General features: G+C 33.7%; 1 protein-coding gene and 1 long non-coding RNA gene across 5 annotated transcripts in view; one reads left to right on the top strand and one right to left on the bottom strand.

Moving 5' to 3' along the window:
• The window catches only part of LOC123707466, a 36380-nt gene extending 20532 nt beyond the window's left edge, over positions 1-15848 (bottom strand). The window contains exon 1 of the long non-coding RNA XR_006753503.1: positions 15581-15848. This is a non-coding gene — a long non-coding RNA (uncharacterized LOC123707466). The remainder of the gene's footprint in view (positions 1-15580) is intronic.
• LOC123707465 (KH domain-containing, RNA-binding, signal transduction-associated protein 2-like) overlaps positions 1-20679 on the top strand; it is an 84336-nt gene that overhangs the window by 6448 nt on the left and 57209 nt on the right. The window lies entirely within an intron of this gene.

Below are 20679 nucleotides of genomic sequence, written 5' to 3'. Positions count from 1 at the left end.
AAATAGAGAACAACATTTATTTGAAGAAATAAAAAGCTAATAAAACTATAAATAATACCCGCAAAGTGCATGCCGCAGTGGAATTAAAAATAAAATATGAACTGGTGCAGGAAATGAAACTTTCTCATTACATAAATCTCATATTACTATGTAATTAGGATTGCAATAGAAATGAGCACATTAATAAGTAGAGTAGATGACCCGGTGAGCCTTCATTTATTAGTGTCAATACTTAAAGCAAACTTTTTAAAATAGACCAAAGACATCGGATATTATTACAGCTATAAAACAAATTCAGTTCAAAGTGTTCAAAGCAGTTATTCAGTCTAATACCTGTAGCTGAGTTTCATTATCACCTCGACGTCTGTCGTTCCACAACTGAGCATTTTCTAAGGTAGTTTTTGCCGCGCACCATTACTATGTGGAACCAGCTGAGCCACTTAAGTATTTCCGAATCAATTCAACTTATGGTCCTTCGAGAAAAAAACGTTCCAATTTTTAATAGGCCGGCAACGCACTTGCGACCCTTCTGGCAATTTAAGTGTCCATGGGTGGCGGTATCACCTAACATCAGGTGAGCCTCATGCCCGTTTGCCTCCTGTTATATACAAAATTAACTAAAAAAACAGAAACCATCTATTATTGAATGACGACAACCAAGAGTTTAGTTTGGTGGAGGTTATTGGAAGTATGTTCAAATAAATAAACTATTTTTTTGAAGCTAAGTGTCTAACATGAGCTGCGACGCTGAAGTAATAAAAAAAATTAGTTTACTTTGGCTATTCTAACTTTTAAAAAAGTGACACATCCGATATCTATAAAGGATATAAGCGTTGTCGATCTATTGTATATTTTCACGAACGATAACGTTATAGTACAATTTATGAGTATATGAAAAATTAAGGGCTAGCAAAGCTGATAGGCAGGAAAAACATAATTAGGAGTATTAAAGTTATAAAGTTCAGTAACCTAACCTAAGTAAATAAATGGCTAGAAAAATTATAAATGTCGATATATTTATATTTTATCGAGTCGTAGATCAAGCTGTAGGTCGTTGTCATCACTGCGGTAACCAAGTCCGCTTATAATCATTAAACCTTGCTCGACTTTAATATCTGAATCCACATAAACAAGAAGCAAGAACAACTTAGCATTATAACTTTGGTTTATACAGCAGTATTACTGAGGGAAACAGATAAACTGTCGTATCTTATTTTATGTGCCATTGTGTTGTTATTAATGACTAAAGTTTGAATAGTTGCTGACCTCTGCTTCGATCTTATAGCTGTTTTACGAGTTATAAAATGTAGTGCAAATTGTTTGCCGGAATTAGGTTACGCTGTGAGATAGACGCCTGTCAATAATGTGTGTGAAAGAAATGGGATAGGGTCGAAGTACTGCGAGCCCAGGTCAGACAACGTGTTGTGTATTTTATACCGAATAACAAATTTTGCTCTTGCGGCAACTTCCACATATACTAGAGGATTAGGGTTTGTCGAATATTGAGAAGAGTTTGCGGAGCTACAGCTTAATTCGCATCACACCTGATATATGATACTACTTTTTGTCGTTCACCACCATTATGAAAAGGGCTGCAACACTGCAACAGTCCAGCTTATACATGACGGTGTGAGTATGGGGAATTTATTAAAAAACTATAAAGACGAGAAAAGAACGACAAAATGGAGAACTAGGCATAATAACAAGAAAGCATGAACTGAATTTTAATAAAAATAAGATCTACAGATATATTATTGAAGATAATGACTTTCGATGGCATCTGTCGGTTAATTTCGACATAAGAGTCTAATACTATTGAACGACTTCTGCTGGGTTTGACTGCTCCATCGAACTCAGGGCCGCTTCAACGAGTGGCGAACTTGTGATAAACCAGTTTTGTGACAATTCGTAAATCTTTTGATGTTATTAAATCATAATGACAATGGCAGCTGATACTGACACCATTGCTCCGAAATTAACAATGACTACGAAATACTATTACTAAAGACTATCTTATAGTCGTTAATTTGCAGATCTAGTAATATTGGTAAATCGAATAATCTACAAGTATTAAAGCTGAAGGCTTAAAGCTGATTAGACTTTGAAGTTGGTAATCTACGAGCTCTGTGACATATAATTGCTCCGACGTACATATAGTTTGTGGTATGTAAAGACATGTAGCAAATATTTGCTGTTTCCTTTTTACCTTGCGGAAATCATCTCCATTAATTAACCGAGCTTTTAAGAGCGTTGAGTGAATAAAACAGTTTATTACAGAGGGTTAAAAACTCTATATATATATAGGCTATAACGTAGACCAACCACTATTAATCTAAATTAGGTACAGCCGGGCCGTAACGCGGCATTCGTGTTTCTTTAATTAATTTGCATAAATTAACACGATGGAAATCTTTTATAGGTTTTCAGTTATTCATAGTGAAGTATGAATAATGTGTGTATTAGAAACAGCTTTAGTAAAGCTGTTTCAGGATGTTTTGTTTACTTTTTACAAGTTGAAGTATAGCAACAAATAAAAGACGCTGACTTTAAAACTAAGGAGTAGTTGGTTGCTATATACAACGTACCAATCGTTATATTCGTATACAAAATCAACATTTGCTCTTCAGATCTTTTTTTCACCTTAGTTAGGAAATTGTGATTTATATTTCTAAGCAAAAATGCATGATGTATACGGAAATGGACAACTGTCAAAGTGGACATGGGGAAAGATTGGCTATGCCAAAAATTTATCTGGAATTTTATAGGAAAACATATTTTGTATGTTTGGCCGGCAACGCACTAGCGATCCTTTTGGCAATGTGAGTGTCAGTTGACATCAGGTAAGTTTCCTGCCCTTTTGCATTAAAAAAATCAGTTTATAATAATTTACCAAAAACAATCAAAGATCTTGCAACTAAAGTTTTTTAAAATCGACTTTTAAAAAAATCATTCTATTAATAGTTATATGAGTGAAACATTTTAATTAATATTAATTTCATAATGTAATAATACGTATTTAAATAATGTGTAATAGTATGTAGTGATAAATAATATAAGAATTGACTATAATGATTAATAATGTAATGTAATTCGTTTGATTGTACCACCATAACATATTTGTATCATATTCTTGCAAATAAATTATTATTATAAAACTAGACGACGTCTATCTTCGGCCACGCTCCAGAGAGTGGTGGAACATAGCCTTCACCAGTCATATGATGCTTACATCTAACTATTATGTATACATCAGGTCTGTACCCTACGAAGATGTGGGCATCACATTTCTAATTGAAAATCTTCCTACTTCCCACTGCGTCCTCTTTATATAAATCCCAGAATTTAATCAAAGTTTATTAAACAAACAATAACTATGACACCGTCTCACTATTAAGTTGAAGTATACGTTCATAACTTTGTCGGTGTAGGATTGAATCTTAAAAGGTGTTTGAATAATATTATTAAAGTCAGTTTAAAAAAAGGTGAACTAGATCCTCATTGTTTCCTTATCACAGCTAAATGTTAATCAACTTGACACATTGATAGACACATTTATTTTTATAGAACAGGCAGGCAGGCTCCTCTGATGTTAAGTGATACCGCAGTCCATGGATACTCTCAATGCTAGAGGGCTCGCGAGTGCGTTGCCTGCCTTTTATCCTTATGAAGGATACTACGTCGGCATAAATAAGTTATTTCGTTTTTGGAAGAACGGACGAGATTTGGTATGGGTACACGTTAGCCCCGTCACACCTTTCTCGGACGGGCACATAAGCTGGCATGGCCCCAGAGCAGGCAGGAAACTAATAATTGGTTTAAATAAAGGGTCTCTTCTCCAACTTTAATTTTGTTCCCTTTGGAGTAGTGGCTCATAGGGCGTGCGGTACAAGGGCGCACACACACATAGTATCGGTGACCTCAGAGAACAAATAATTATCGCAATACAGCGAGGTAATGCTGCATTAAAAGTACACTACCACAGGGACCAAACTTTTTAAATTTGTTTTAATTTTCCATTTATTCATTATTAATTACCATGTAGATACAGTATATTTGTGTTTTTTAAGTAAATACTTTAATACTAAATTAAAAAAAAGCATAGCTTCATTCATATTAGGTCCTTACATATGAAATTGGCGTTTTGTATGGGAGGAACAAAAAGTGGAATATTTTTAAATATAATATATTTTATTAATCAAAGTATGAACCATTGTTGTCTATGCACTTTTGCCATCTCATAGGTAGTTCATTGATCCCTTTACTAAAAAAAAAGTCGGACGGGAATCAATAAAATCTGTGAAGGCGATTTGGACTGCCCCATCAGAGTTAAATTTTTTCCCTTGCAAGAAGTTATCCAAATTTCGAAAAAAATGGTAATCTGTTGGAGCAAGGTCCGGGGAGTACGGAGGATGTCTTAGACATTCCAATTGAAGCTCTTCTAATTTGGTAGCCGTCTGTTGTGCAGTGTGTGGTGTGGTGGTGTGGGATTGCCAGCCTAGGTTGTTTAGCCGCTAGCTTTTCCATCATGGTTTGCAATTGCTGACAATAGACATCAGCCGTAATAGTCTGGCCAGATTTGAGAAAACTACAATGAACAATACCGGCACTAGTCCACCAAACGCTTACAAGTAACTTTTTTGGGGTTAATTTTCGCTTGGGGCAGGATTTGGCTGGCTGGCCAGGATCCAACCATTGCGTTGAGCGCTTCCGATTATCGTAAAGAATCAATTTTCATCACACAAAATACCTTCATTATTGTGCAGGTTCAGTAATGTAACGCAACAGTCGACGCGCGTTTACCGGTTTGCTTTAGGCAATTCGTGAGGTACCCACCTTTCAAGCTTTTTAATCTTCCCAATTTGCTTCAAGTGAATTAAAACAGTTTTGTAACACCGCAGCCTGCAGCTAACTCAGACGTGGTTTGCGATGGATCCGCTTCCACAATAGCCTTCAATACTTCATTAACAACTTGGGTCTCAGGCCGTCCACCGGGCTTGTTCTGCAGGTCGAAATTTCCAGAACGAAATCGTTGGAACCAAAAACGAACTGTGTTTTCTTTTGCAACATGACCGCCATACACATCATTCATCTTTCGAGTCGTTTCCGCAGCACTAGTGCCACGGCGGATCTCGTAATCGTAAATAATGCGATACTTTAAGTTTTCCATTTTGTAAAATGAGTGACACAAACAGAAAAAAAACAGAAGAAAAAAACAAATGAATGACGGTCATCGAAGCACAAATACATGAGTAAATAGCTGTTCAAATTTGAATTTGGAATTCCTTACCAAAGAGGAGAACATCGTGATTAAAGTGGCCAGTACGAAATACGCCAATTTCATATGTAAGGACCTGATATTTAAAACCAGTGAAAAAATATAAAACAAAATTTTTACTACTACTATTTCCTATCTACTCTAAAACACACTTTTGCTACATTGAAACACGTTTAATTACCACAATTTTACAACTCATCCCGTGAAGACACTGCAAAGAAGAAAAGCCTTATTACACGATAAAATACTCCTGGTTGATTTCGTATCTGAAATAAACAGTGGGAGGCAACTCGGCGACTCTAGGTCTAGGTCTCCTGTACAAAAACATTATTTAAAACCTTGAAATCGACTACAAATATCTGTTAGTCGAAAAATAAAATAACAATATAAATTATTAACTACCCAGATAGCTAGTATATTACACGTTGTCTTCAGAAATGGATACTCACTGCTTAAAATCTACTGAAATTATTTTAATGTAACTTAAACTGTGCCTTAATATAATTTGTTAAAAATAAAAAGTAACTATATAGTTATAACCTTCTTTCATTACGTGATACATGCCGTACATCATTTCCGGTGCTTCGACAGTCCGTTTTTTGAAGTCTTCTGGCCGCGCCTGTCTATTTGTAACTGAAAAACCGAACCAATCTGAACGAACAGATAGATAGTGTATAATTATGCTATGGTTATTGTTTTTTTATAAATTGAAAAAACTATAACCATTTTTGTAATAAAAATTTCAATTCTTTAATAAACATGTAGGTATACATTTTAAATATAATTCAGTCTTAAGATAAAAATAACATAAATTAATATAACTAACCTTAAAATATATTATTAAATGGAGTCCCGTTAGGTTAGGTTAGGGTTAAGGTCCCGAAGATACTGACAGCGTTCCCCCTTTGAATAGGGAGACTAATTCTTTGTCCGAGGTAGCTGCCAGCTCTTCGGTTTCCTGTGATGCTTGCTATTTCCTTTAAAAGCCTTAAAGCCTTCCGTACGTCCCGCAACCACGACTTTTTTCTTTTTCTTCACGACGCTAAACGTGTCCGAGATATGCGACTTTCCATTTAATAGTCTGCATAAACTTTCGTGTCGTCCCGATTAGTTTATAAAACATTTAATAACATTTTTAAATGAGTGTTGAAACCTCTTCATCTACATTTAATCTCATAGCCTGGCATATTGATTGACCCTAAAAAATGTATGTATTCAGCGTATGACTGGCGTAGAAACAAACAAATATAGAAGTTTTAGCCTGTACGAGTATAGTAATAAACACTGTGACAATATTTTGTTTGAACAATGTGATTGCGTTGATTTTTTTTTGTTATTCGCTAATAATACGATACGAGTACACATATAGATTTTCCCACATTATCAAACTATTCTGTGGTAAAAACAGAAAGGGAGAATAAAAAGTTAATATATAATCCAGGTGAAGGACTAAGGTCAACTCGCTCGTACGATTAAGGAAAACATCATTAGGAAACCGGCATGTCTTTGACCCAAAAATTCACAGTATGTGTCAGACACAGAAGGCTGGTCACCTACTTGCCTTTTATAAAGCGAATTATGAAGTAATAGATAGTGTATAGAGAGGCAAAAAATGCGATTTCTAGCGAAATCAATTCGTAGATTTTTATCGGTTGAAATACCAACCTACTGTGCGTTACGTAGACACATTTATTTTGGTTGCGACTTTTATCGCTATGAAAGAAGTTTTTACGAGTCTCTCTATATGAATAACATCGAAATGGAGTAATGGCGAAATTTACATGTTATTTTCGTGTTTCTTTTATATGTGATTTATTAGTTGATTTAATAGTTGTAATCCTTTGTATTTATCTTCATAATCTCTGTTAACTTGCGGTGTATAAATACATTATTTAAGATAAAAATATTTTTTCAATGTGAATCAATTGAGATTAACTCGTTTAGAAGTAGGGAAGGATATTAAATATAGAAAACAAATGGATAGAAGATGATCAAGATAGATGATAAAGAAGAACTAGTGAGGCAGTCAGCACGCAAAACTTCTCCAAGATATGGAAAATCGAAAAAATAGTAAAATTTTGTCTATTATAGTATTATAAATGTTTTCAATCTTTGATTTTTATATTGCGTATCTAAAACCAATAATAATCTTGTAAATTAACACTATAAACTACTTCCTATCCAGTTGAAGTCGTGTTAGTATTAGTAACGAAAATAAAATTGTTTGAACAGTGTGCGAAAATAACATAACATTTTGTTCGTAGGTGAAACGCACGGAAAGCAATTTGTGTGTTTGTCTATGATGAATGAGTTGTTGAGATTGACTCATATATTACATCCTCCATCTCATATTTACGACTTCCTATAATTTGCACGAATTGGGTCATTTCAATTTATTACGGGGAGATGAAAAATATGACACAATTGTTTATATAAATTTGAATATATTCAGAATTAGGTGGACATGTTATTTTGAGCTACAGCCTGTGACGTAATCCACTTGTCCTTGCTAAACAAGACAATTTTATTTCCACAAATATTATCAGACATAAAAATGAATCGAAAATTTTCACTAAGCGCAAAAGTTTAAAGCCGGCTTCAATTCGGGTATTTTAAATTTAGTTTTATTTAGTACTTAGGTTTTTTCAAGTTCACAGGGTCTGTTATATTTATGTGTATATAATATAATTATATCTTTTAATATTGAATAATAGATTTTTTCACAGTGTCACAAATAACAGGCGGCTGTTGATACATAATTTTTATTAACAATACATAATATTAAGCCTTGTCAGATGTAGCTACAAAGAGGCAATTGCCAAATATCAAAGAAATTACAAGTGCGTTAACAAAGCCAAAGAATGTGAAATCAAACATGGCGATCGGCTGTGCTACAAAAAAAGGTATTATTACGAACACACATTATCTTCAACATGTAGTAACTTGAAAATTGTTTTATATCCTGTGGTTTTCGTTTATGTAATCGTGTACGAGTATGAAAAACAACACAACCCTATGGGATTTACTAGCCTTTGTATAAATTAGGGCAAAACAAATAAATTGAATCGTGCATCACGGAGGAAAAAAGGGAGATTGGAATACAAATTGGTGTCAAAGAGAAATCACTGTGTATCTTAGAAAACCGTCATTTTTCCATGACATTAGCTTTAGTGTAATTTTTTTATATTTTATATTAGCTTTAGTGTATTTTTTTTATGCTATAGAGGCGTATACAAAAAGTTAATTTTAACTACTTCTGCCTTTTATATAAATAGCAAGGTGTGTCTCTCAATAAATAAAAAGAGTTCATTATATAAAAAAAAATTGTGTTGCATCATTATAGAATATTTAACTGTACCCATCATATCGTTTTTATATATAAATATAGCACAAAATAAAGATGCTTCTCGACGACTGTTTGTCATTCACCTCACCTCCACGATGTATAGACCACTTAGACTACACTTAACCGTCACACGAAGGCAACTTAATCAAATAGATTTTCGGCGAAAGATCTGTTTGATTAATTAATTTTGATTGGGAATTTCAATTCAATGAAAGGCTAGATTATATAGGCTATAGATAGGCTAAGGCTAGGCTATAGATTTATAAAGGGAAACTGTCCTATATTAAAGGTAACAAGTTTAACGTCAAACATGCCAAGCTTACGGCACAATTAATGACACACCAAAGATTAATTAATTGTTTTTTCTTCAATCGATTCAAAGGTTTTGAATCTCGACCTTTCTAAGAATAGATTTGGAATAAAAATTAGAAATTGTTTGCGTTTCGTTTGATCTCTCGGTTCAATAAACACGCAAGACTTGCCTCTAATTAAAATCTGTAAAACTCCATCAATAAAAACCACAAATTGGATCACACCATTCTGCTGATTTTAAAGAAAACGAGCCTTTTCCAGATTGTATTAATTACAATAAAACTTCAGTAATAAATTATGTCCCAATTAATGAAATCTAATGAGCTAGCATGACTTTGAGAAGTGTAACGAAGTGTAGGCAAAAAGTCAAGTCAACTTAAGTCTCTTACACATTAAGTAATTTTTATTATTGTGGCACTGACGCTGACACAGACATCAGAGAAGAGAATCTGAGAGAGTACAACAAATATTCTGTCTTATATTTATAATGTGGCAGTTGATCTGTAGGATCTGAAAAAAAAATTATTATACTGACACGGGACAGCCGAACCAGCGCATAGTATTTTGCCGAGGGAAGGGGCATCCTGGATGTAGCTTCCGGATACCCAGGCCTCCTGTTAAACGTGTATTCTGTTAAAGTAATATGATATTGAGATAATAAATTATAGTTCGAGTTAAGTTCGGTGGCGCTCGTTGTATGGATTTATGGTTATATGTCCAGATATATGTTTAATGAAACACTTTGTTTGAAGCTGGGAAACAACTGATTTTAATCGATTAAAATATGAGCTTATAATATCTAACATAAAACTAAGGGTAATCCGGTAACAAAAACTAACATGGCTTATCTAAGGGTTCATAAATTTAAGTGACATTTCAAAACAAATGCAGTCAATTATCGAAAACTAGAATGTTGTATTACAATTTAAGAGTATGGAAAAACTAAAAGGCTCTTGTTGGCTTCAAGCGAAGATTACATTTTGTAAACGCTTCTAATTATTTATGAATATATATATTAGTTAACTAACTAATGTTAGGTTACATAACTCTCGTTATATCTGGGATTACTTTTCCCGTATTAATATTTTATTACCACATATTGATTATACATGTACGATTTTCTTGAAAGTCAAATGTAATCGTTCAAGTCGTGAGTAAATAATAAAAACTAAATTGCTTTTCAGCCTTTTGATGTCGACGCCTACATTCAAATAAGGGAATGTATAGCTAGTAATTATGTGTTGACATATGATTTTATGAAATCCGCTGCATAATTTCGTTTCTAACAAGTCCAAAGTGGAAAATGTTTCCTATCATTTATTCGTAAATAGAAATCCCTGGATTCCGATTTTAGGAGACTTTTTTGGATGGAAGGCCCAGGCTGACTGCTAACTTAAGAAATATTGTAATTAATAAACACATTTAATTCGACAAAGCTTCCAAAGCTTTTAATATTAGAATATATTTTATGATATCAAAATGTTTCACAATAATTAAGTAAGTGGTCGCTAAATTTGTGAAATATTTATATAAATTTTATTCGAGTCGGTTCTTTTTTGTAATTGTATTATGTGAATTATTCCATGGTATTTAGAGTGATGGTTACAGCTTAGGTTTCAAGTATCTTGTATAATAAGTTGGTAATTAAAAATAGTGTCAAAGTCTTTCTCTTTCATGTCAAATTAGAGAACTGCAAGTAAATGTATTTGTAGTCCATCCCTAAGTATACTGCAAACCATAAATTAAATTAAGTACTATGTGGATGGAATACGTAAGCTTTGGATGGCGAAACGATAATTGTGTCGATGTTTCTTTGACATTTAGCGAAGATTAGCATCTGACCTTTGGATTTCCAAACTTTATAATAATTCTCCAAGTTGGGGCCTTATCGTATTATTTTTGACATTCGTTTTGTTAGCTATATCTTACCTTTAATCAGAAAACTTCTATATATATAAAATATATGTATATATTACTTCTAATCATATTTATAAAAATATATATAAATACATTTTGCTATTTGTTAATCTAGTAGGTAATATTTTTAATAAGGAAACAAATATGTAGAAAATAAAGTTCATTGATCGTTTCTTTTTGATATTTCATTTTATAAAACATCTGTGTGTTCATAGAAGTCACTGATCTTTATGGATGCAATTAAAGTCAATAAAATTATATTAGGTATGTGCTCAAACAGCACGCAGCAACGTACTTCAAATGAATCATAATATCTCATAATATATTTTATAAGACATAGAATTATGGTTTAGAGTGTGTTCGTAGTTGAAAGGATATCGCTATATTAACAAGTTAGAAACAGTTTATATATAGGACTTCTACATAGTAACCTATCAGGCACGCGATCAGGCAGATCTGTGCCCGAGAAGCCAGGCAGTAGGGAAGTGTCAAATCTTCCCTTTCCTAAAAAGGGACTCTATTTGCTTAAACTTAGTTCTGGTGGGTATGGTATCTCATGCCAGGCCCGGGCGACAACTACTCCGGAAATATCCTCATGATATTTATGGGCGAGTCGAACCTGCAACATAAGCTTTAGTCTACAGGCAATAAAGTACAAAATAAAGTCAATTGGACTCCATATATACTCCTTTAATTCCATTAAGTCATTGTCTCATATATCAGAAAGACATAAAACTTCCGCAAGGACTCGTTCGGTTTAGATTGAAACTCGATTGGATCTTAAAATGTCCGCTAAAATGGATAGTTGACTGAAACAAGTGCTGAAAATTCTTTCGCATGCATTTTTGAAATTGGAACGTGGTTTACAGTGCTTTATCACGTCCTGTTTGCTTGTCGAATGCCTTATGGATTTAGTGATTTTTCGTATTAAGACTATCCAAAGAAGGTATTTTGTAAGTCCAGTCTGTGTACGCTTTTCGGCGTACGACTGAGAGACAAGTAGTTGGCCCACATTCATTTATTATTTGTTGTACTTTTAACCATAATTGATCTTCTTCTTTGATGTGTCTTGGTCTCAGATTTCTTCATCTGTTTCCCTGATTATCTACGTGATCCTTATGTGTCTTATAAACGTCGTCAACTTTTCGTTTAGCTTGTAAAAATAATAATCATTTTGTTTACATCAAGTTCAAAAAATTAGACAAAGGATGTCATTTGACGCTCCACTCGTGTGCTCTTATTTACATGGCTGGTAGTCTGTTGCCAGACATTTTGTTTTTTTTTTAATGGATGGAATTTCGCTGCTCTTAGCTCTCAAGCCAGAAATGCCTGGTCAGCTCGGACAGTTTTGGCGAGCGTAGCTCAGACGCAATGGGAGTTTAACCGCGACTAACGCAACGGCGCATCGTACGAGACTCGGACCTCGGCTTGGGCGGTCGCTGGGTGGTCAATCGCTCGAAGGACAGTGCAGGACGTAAGTTTACTGGAGAGACTGAAGTGCGAAGTAAAGATACACGTCTTTCCCGGTGAAGGCAGTTTTTACCCTTATCTATTTTTGACTATTATTATTTGCCACGCGGGTAGCTTTTAATTTGTCATTGGCGATCGTCTTTGGATCATCCGGATCCGTAACGACATGTCATGGCCTCCTAACGCTTTTTGTTGGGAAGGGGTAATAATTGATGCTTTTATGCACCAACGGTTGGGAGCTCCTGATTGTGGTGGATTTTCCTTGCGTAGAAGGACGCACCGGTCGCGATTCTCATGATTCGCAACTGAAGCACCTGTAGTCGGTGGATATGGATGGAGGCGAAAACTACGCCGATGTAGGTCATGCACGGTCAGATACAGGTTTTCTACACAATGTCACCTTGTGTCTAAGAGATATGAGACTCCTTTTATTCGGAAGGAAATAGAGTCGAGAGAGAACAAAACAGTCCATAATGTAACTAGGTGTGCTTAAGCGATATTATATTAAAAATCATGTGTACTTAGGGCTAAACCCATTCAATTATTTTAGTAGAAAATTCTTGTAGATTAAATCTGAAAAATCAGAATAAAGCGGGCCATTAACTTTTATTTCATGGCCATTTTCCACTTTGGTAAGTGAATAGGACAAAGACCTAAAGTAATAAAGAAGACTTTTACAATTTCAACAAAGTTAATTAGATTTATTGTTGCCAAACAAAATTGTACGAATAAAAACGTTTACTTAGATTATTAGTGTGTTTTTGATAAAATGAATTTCCTTTTGAAGACGGAACAAGTAACTTTATTAAGTACGATCGCGTTGGGCTCAAATTGGATTATCTGATATATTACAATTAACTGTGGATGGTGTTTATACTATTATTAGTAGCTGAGTTTCAACATCGGACGTCGAGGCAGAATATTCCAACCGTATCACCTGGATGTCCGTCGTTCGAGAACTGAGCGAGTTTTAAGGCCGTTTTTGCCACACGAAACGCCAATAAATGACACTGACAAAACGTTTATTACCATCGATACCCACATACAGAGTCACAGAAAATAATAACAATCAAAAAAGAATAATTACAAAAAAATATGGAAAGACAAAAGAAAGGAATTAGATACATTTTATGTGTGTAACGTGTGTGTTTGTTTGGAACCGGCCCTGGCATTATGCTGTGAAGCAGACGTGTTCCACAGCTCTGATCTTCTGACAGATACCACAACAGTTAGTTTGTGCCTTAGACAAAAAAAGAGAAATAATGTAATAATAGGGTCCTTCAAGAAAAGAGCGTATCAATTCTTAAAATGCCGGCAATGAACTCGCTAGCACTCAGGTATTGAGAGTGTCCATAACATTTAACATCAGGTGAGCCTTCTGCCCGTGTGCCGAGTTTATTTAAGAGGTTGTACATGAAACAATCAATTATATACCTAAACCATAAATCCATTCGCCAGTTCTTTAAACAAAGAGACATGGTCTGTTTATAATACGTAACAATGTTCAAGGTACCACGAAGCTTATCAATTGTGTCAGGGCCAATGATTCAGTTACATCTATTATAAAGTGTCTAAAGTCAGCTTACTGAATTCATATTTTTTTTTATCGACAAATTTAGCAACATTCTCTTAAAACCAAAGTAAATTCAGTTCATTTGTTACAAGCTACCTACGCATACAATACTTCTCAGTGTCAGTACTGATAGATTTCTTACCTCATAGGTTGCTATTATAAACAAATCGAGTTTAAAAATAGAAGACCACTTTCAAACACTTGCTATCAATTTCCTAAATCTTCATAACGCCACAGCTTTTGGCTGTATTATAATAATATTATATGCAGTTTAAATCCTATCAATATGCTAGATAACTCCTGGGTGAAGCCGGTTAGAAAATATCCTTTATATCCGGGCGGATATCGGCTTGCAAGATATATGATAATGTACCTTTACTATCTTCAGATAGGGAATACATTGCTTCGCCGATATATTTTGCAAACTTCGGAAAGTATGTAAAATAGAAATGTCGCTTCACGACGGAATATAGTGTAGCAAGAACTAGTCTGTGACATATTATTCTAAAATAAACATTGGATATTTTAAATTTTTCTCAGAAAACGCGGCAAATGTTTGTTTAAAATTGTATGAATTTTGTTATGTTTACCGAATCGTGCACCGTAGACCAAACTTCTAGGTTCTTGAGCTGGGGTACCTAATTTGGCGAAGCATTTTGCTTGTATAAGAACTTTGTATGTTCTTCGTTACCAAAAATTAACTTACAATTAAGAAACTATAAAGCTGTTTTTAAATTACCAATTTCAAGTGATTTAATGTTTTTTGCAATTCCAGTATCATCTTAAATTCATGGTGCTGCTTAATAAACTCTTCTTCTTACGCTCATCTTTTTGCTGTACTAAACCACGTAGATAATTCCTAAAATCTAAAAACGTTATAGAATATTTACAATAACTACGCTGTACTTTTGTGTAACGAAACAAAAGCTTCGTGTAGTTATACACTATGCGTTGACGCTGTCAGAATCTTACATTTTAGTAACAGGTGGGCTGAAAAGTCCATCCTAACTCATTAATGGCGCTACTAAAATTAAATATATACGATTTTTAGTTAGCCCTAACCTTCAGTGTATAAAATTGACAACTGTCTTTCTATTAGTTTATGAGAGATTGTTTAAAAAATTCGGACTTTGCCACAGGAAAATCAACCGTTGAGAAGTGGTTTGCTAAGTTTAAACGAGGCTAAATAAGCACCGAGCGCTATTGTCTTGAGTTACCGCAAGATAAACAAATAAAATTCTATAAAAATATTTTTTCTCTGTTAGTCTACGAACTTTTCATCACACCTAATACTTTATAGACGAGATGTAAATATCAAAATATTTGTACTAGCAATACTCCTTTTCACTTTATTCAAAGCAAGTGGCCAGTAGCCAAACATTGATTTGATCGAATTTTTATCCGATACATTGCAATATATTTATGAGAAATGGAGTAGAGCAAATCTCATCTAATTCACATAAAATAGTTGGAGTGAAGCCAAAAGTGACTGTTACGACACCCGAAATCATGAATTTAGTGATTTAGAAACTACGAAACGTTTTGTTACATTTGTTTTATTAATGCCTGTGGGTTTTCATGCAAAACTGAAAAAGGGAAGTCGGACGTTCTCAGTTCCCTTATTAATATTTATCAAATAAACTAATCTTAAAATTTTATATTTAGTAAACATAGTAAAGATTCTTACATATATATATGTCGCAGATTCAGGATTCAGGATGAGTTTGGGAGCGATCCCACTTCTGATGTCGCAGATTCAACGCGATTAATAATTGTCAAAATTGGTGTTACTACCGTCGTCCGACATTATAACTTAATATTTAAGCACAGTCAGTGCGCACATCCAGCGCAGGTGACGTTCGAAACTCAAGTGACTAAAGAATTCACTTACTGCCACGAAACAGTCGCGCCACTGACATTTGGTAGATCACACAGACTAGGTATTGTCAATTGTCGACGTTGACAGAAACTGTAAAGAATGATCTTTACCATACCACACCGCATTCTATGACTAACTTCAGAGTGGCGGGAATTTTAAAATATTCATTCTCCGACATATACATGTATATGTATATTTATATGTTTACAAAATAAAATTGCGTATAGAAAATTGTATCACGTCAACTGCTATAATGATATTTACGTAGGTAGGCGCGCCCAACGATTTTAATTTTTTGTCTAATCAGTGCCATAGTTGATGAGGAGATTGCTGTGATGACCTAGGATCTACCGAATTATTTTTTATAATGAAATTATTATTAAATTAAACGGTTTAGACTACGAATAGCGATGTTAAAACCATAAAATTAGTAAAATTCTCGTAGTTAAAATAACATTCGACTAATAAAGTGTAAATAATTTCAATAAACGTGTCATTGTAGGCCTGTTGGCAACGTTTTAACAGCGTTTTGTGAGAATAGAACTACTACGTTGAGCTTGTAAAAATACGCTAGGCTCAAATTTATTATTTGTAATTATTTACGTTTTTTCAATAATCAATAACGGTCCCTTACACCAAGCAAATTGGAAGATTAACAGGGGTTTTTTAGATTTATTTAGATTTGTTTATTTAGCTAATTAATAACAAAAAATTCAATACTTTTTAAAATGTATGGATGAAAGAAATTATTGTAATTTATAATATGAGCATGTCGTGGCTTAGTGAGTAACCGAGAGTGTTACAACCCTAAGGACGTGCCTTCAAATCCCACCTGCAGCATGACCGCGTGCAAGCAGTAAACGACAAAATCGATATATCCTAGACCCAAAAATGTCGTCATAAATGATAGAAGCCGAAACGTTCTGTACAAAAAAGTATTTAAAGAATCGTAAACAATCAAAGGCCAATAAAAAGTATTTCCGCTCAAATATTTTTATTTTATTATTAAACTGAATGATCATACTACTGTTTATAAGCTAACAAATTAAATATGATTATAAATGTAAAATTTTATAGAAAGTTACCAATACTATTATTTAACATATTTAAATAAGTAAAACTAACTATCAAACTAAACCGATTTGCGACTAATATATACCAAGCAAGATCTTCCAGACAAAATAACCGGAAATCTATTTTTGCGTTCACAAAAATAAATATTCACCCAGTAAATAATAACTTTTGGCGGGAAGCCAGCTTTTGACGTCCAAGTGTCACTTGTGACTGATGGTTGTCAAAGATACGCATCGCTACGGTCTATTGCAACATGACATTTAACTATTGCGTAGGCTGTCAGAATTTGGTATGCTTAGAGCATAGATAATGGACAAGTGACCATAGAAAACAGTGTTCAATCATTAAGGAGTAGTGAAGAAATTATAAGAATTGCTTTTAATTTAAAACAAAAAAGTGTTATTTTATTGTATTGTTATCATATATGTCTGACATAAGACATGACAATCACATTGCCAGAAGGCTCGCAAGTTCGTTGCCTATTAAGAAACGGGTACGTTCTTTTATTAAAGGACCCTAAGACGAATTGATTCGAAAATACTTCGGTGGGTAGCTGGTTCCACATAGTGGTGTTGCGTGGCAAAAACTTTCTTAAGAAACGCTAAGTTGTGGAAAGACGGACGTTGTGGTGATACGGATATTATTTTACCAATTAACTAATGAAATTATTTGTGGAGGATTATTGTATTATTTTTGTATAACAATTTTACTTTTTAAATCCTATATATGTATTTCTATAATTTGAACCTATGTCGTGTCGTAAAAAACAAAACCCATAAAAACAGCAAAGTAAAGTACATAATATTTCATGACGAACTTCTTATTACGCCATAGTAATTAGAACTAATAAAAATTGATGTGTGCTTAAATCATGCATAATAATCTCGCTCTGAATAAATAGCATTGTTTGTTCGCTACGGGTGTTATTAGCTACGATTTAGGCTTCTGAATCATGAACGACTATCCCCTAGAGAATTTGGAAGCTAAATATATTTTCCATCTATTATTCATTCTTGTTAAATAGGTATTTTTTGAGACTGTGAATTCTTTTACAACTCGTATTTACGCCATTTATAATTACTTTTAAACATTTTATATATGATTGTATAAAAATAAAAGCTTTCCAGTTGATAAATTATAAGCTGTTCCAATGAAAATTTTATGTAGACAAGTTTTTCTGCATTGTCTGTGACGTTTTGGGTCTTAGACGTGTTAGTTACAGATAAAAAACTATTGGTGCAATCCAAAGGCACGACCAACAAATCTATTGTGAAAATAACGACTGTCAAACATAATTAATCTTCATTAAATATGCCAAGCAATTAGTAAATGTCGAAACAGTAATTTATTTCACGCACCGCCAATGTCTTGTGTTAAACAGCCTAAAAAGATAATGTACGATAATTTGCTCCCAGAATACAGCTCAAGTCCTTATTACTATAGTTTTGGCAACGTCTGAGTCAGATTTTCAAATATCGTGACTACATAATGGTACATTATTATTTGATGAGCGAGCGTGATTCGGTATTTCTTACTTTAATAATTGCATATTTTCGGAATAGAGGGTAATTTCTAATTATGTATTTCTTGATTTTATAAAAATATGAGCCAGGTTTTATTATGAGAGATTCCGTCACTCAAAGATATGACAATTTTTGTATAAGATCGGGAACTCTCGAGTGCACAGTCGTCCTATTATTATTCAGTACAAATTGGCACTTGGTCGAATTAATTTAAAATATTTTAATTGTATATCAATAAATATTAATCAAAGCTAATGTTCTTGATATATTTGAACCAGGTGTTGGAATACAAATCTATTGCGGTTTAATGCGATATAAACAGTTAACACCGTGTGGTCTTGTCTGTTAACATATAAGAGATATATTATCGGAATATAAATTTAAAAAAACAAAGATTTTCATGGATGCATATTTTTTTAAGCGTTCATTTCTGTGAGAACACTTAAGCATTCGAACCTTAAAATCAAAGGACAATTATAATCTGTTGTATGTGCTTCACAGACTACAAATGTGTTCGAATATATTTGTGGCTGTATTGGGCGACGTAGGTGTCTAACATCCACTCACTGTGAGATTTGATTCATCAAACGACCGAAGTTCATAAACTACCATTAATTCCGCCAACTATTTGGCACAACTTTATGAATGAACAGTTAACAATTCAGTTTGGCGTATTTGAAACATTCATACATAGAAAACGAACCAAAAGGTGTCTGTTATCTACACCAGTGCAACAGCTGTAAAATGTCTGTTGAAGCTTTAGGGCTTATGGGTTAGACTATAGTTCGAAGTGGACTGGAGTACCAGGCTTACATGATGTCATAGTTTTGAATTCACTTTCTTTATTATTATTTACGAAAAAATTACAAATCTCATTGGTCAAAATGTTAACTCTACTCGATTTTTAATCATTACGTTGAGTAACGAAACGAATAACCGAAAATTCGCTCGCAGAAACTACGTTAATTAACAAAGTAACTGCAGCATTTCGATAATACAAATTATAATTAAATTTAGAATATTAATAACGTATAATTAATTCACATTAATAATCCTTTATTGCAAAATGATTATCATTATATGTAATATGAACGTCAAAACATCATTTCCAATAACGTTTTCATCGTTATTCAAATCAAATCAGTTTGCATTTCGAATTATAGTTTGAATATCCTAAGCTTACGTATTAATGCAGTGTTGCGGTGGTTTCTATTTAATAAATGCGACATTTATGGCGCAACAGATTGGTGTATTCGAAAGTGTTTTCCCATTATTTAGTCAGTCTTGAGCACCTTAAAAAATGTCTAACTAAGTAACTATTAATACAACTTTCGTTTCCTGTTGTTTACAGATTTTGACTGTTATTTTTTTTATTGAAGTGTATAATTTATTATATTTATAGGGTATTTATAGTAAACGGGAAGGCAAGTAGCCTTCCCGTTTACTTTATCCTTCACCTTTTCTTTCGTCTTAATAAGATTGTATAAACGCGAATCTAGAACCGCGAGTTTCCCTTTGTCCCATCGAATAGACCTAGAAGTTCCATGATTACATTATTATTCGCAAAATACAGTTTATTAATAACAAAACACAATTCTGTATAATTGTAAACCGTCATTCAAAGTCTTAAACATAATAAACAAAATTAAATTTTCACTAAATTCACTGAACAACATTTATTTATTTTATTTTCATTATTAAATTCGCAGAATCATTTGAATGAAGTTGAAATTGTTACTTGATTAAACATTACGTGAAACGTAGAAAATATTATAACTTTAAAATAAGTATATATTAACGAATTAACTTCTACTTTTTTCCTCAACGTACTCTCGCCATATGTTTGGTCCCGATGTACAGAGCCAAAGTTGCATTACCGCTCGGATATGTACTTCATGCTTAACTCGTTTTTATGTCATCTTGAAAAAAAAGGTATATAAGTATGAACAGTGTTGGCCTAGTGGCTTCAGCTTGCGACTCTCATCCCTGAGGTCGTACTTTCGATCCCCGGTTGTGCACCAATGGACTTTCTGTCTATGCATTTAACATTATCTCGAACGGTGAAGGAAAACATCATGAGGAAACCGGCTTGCCTTAGACCCAAAAAGTCGACGGCGTGCGTTAGACACAGAAGGATGATCACCTACTTGCCTATTAGATTAACAAATAGAACCTATATATACAGAAATCTGAGGCCCAGACCTAAAAAGATTGTAGCGCCATTGATTTCTTTGATTTATTAGAATCCTCGCTACCCTTTATTCGACGCAAAGGCTGCCCTTCGTATTCATTGGGCAACTCTGCGCTCTA

Source organism: Pieris brassicae, chromosome 3, assembly GCF_905147105.1.
Source record: "Pieris brassicae chromosome 3, ilPieBrab1.1, whole genome shotgun sequence".
NCBI classification, from domain to species: domain Eukaryota; kingdom Metazoa; phylum Arthropoda; class Insecta; order Lepidoptera; family Pieridae; genus Pieris; species Pieris brassicae.
Note: the sequence above shows the minus strand (reverse complement) of the source record. Positions and strands in the feature narration are given on the sequence as shown.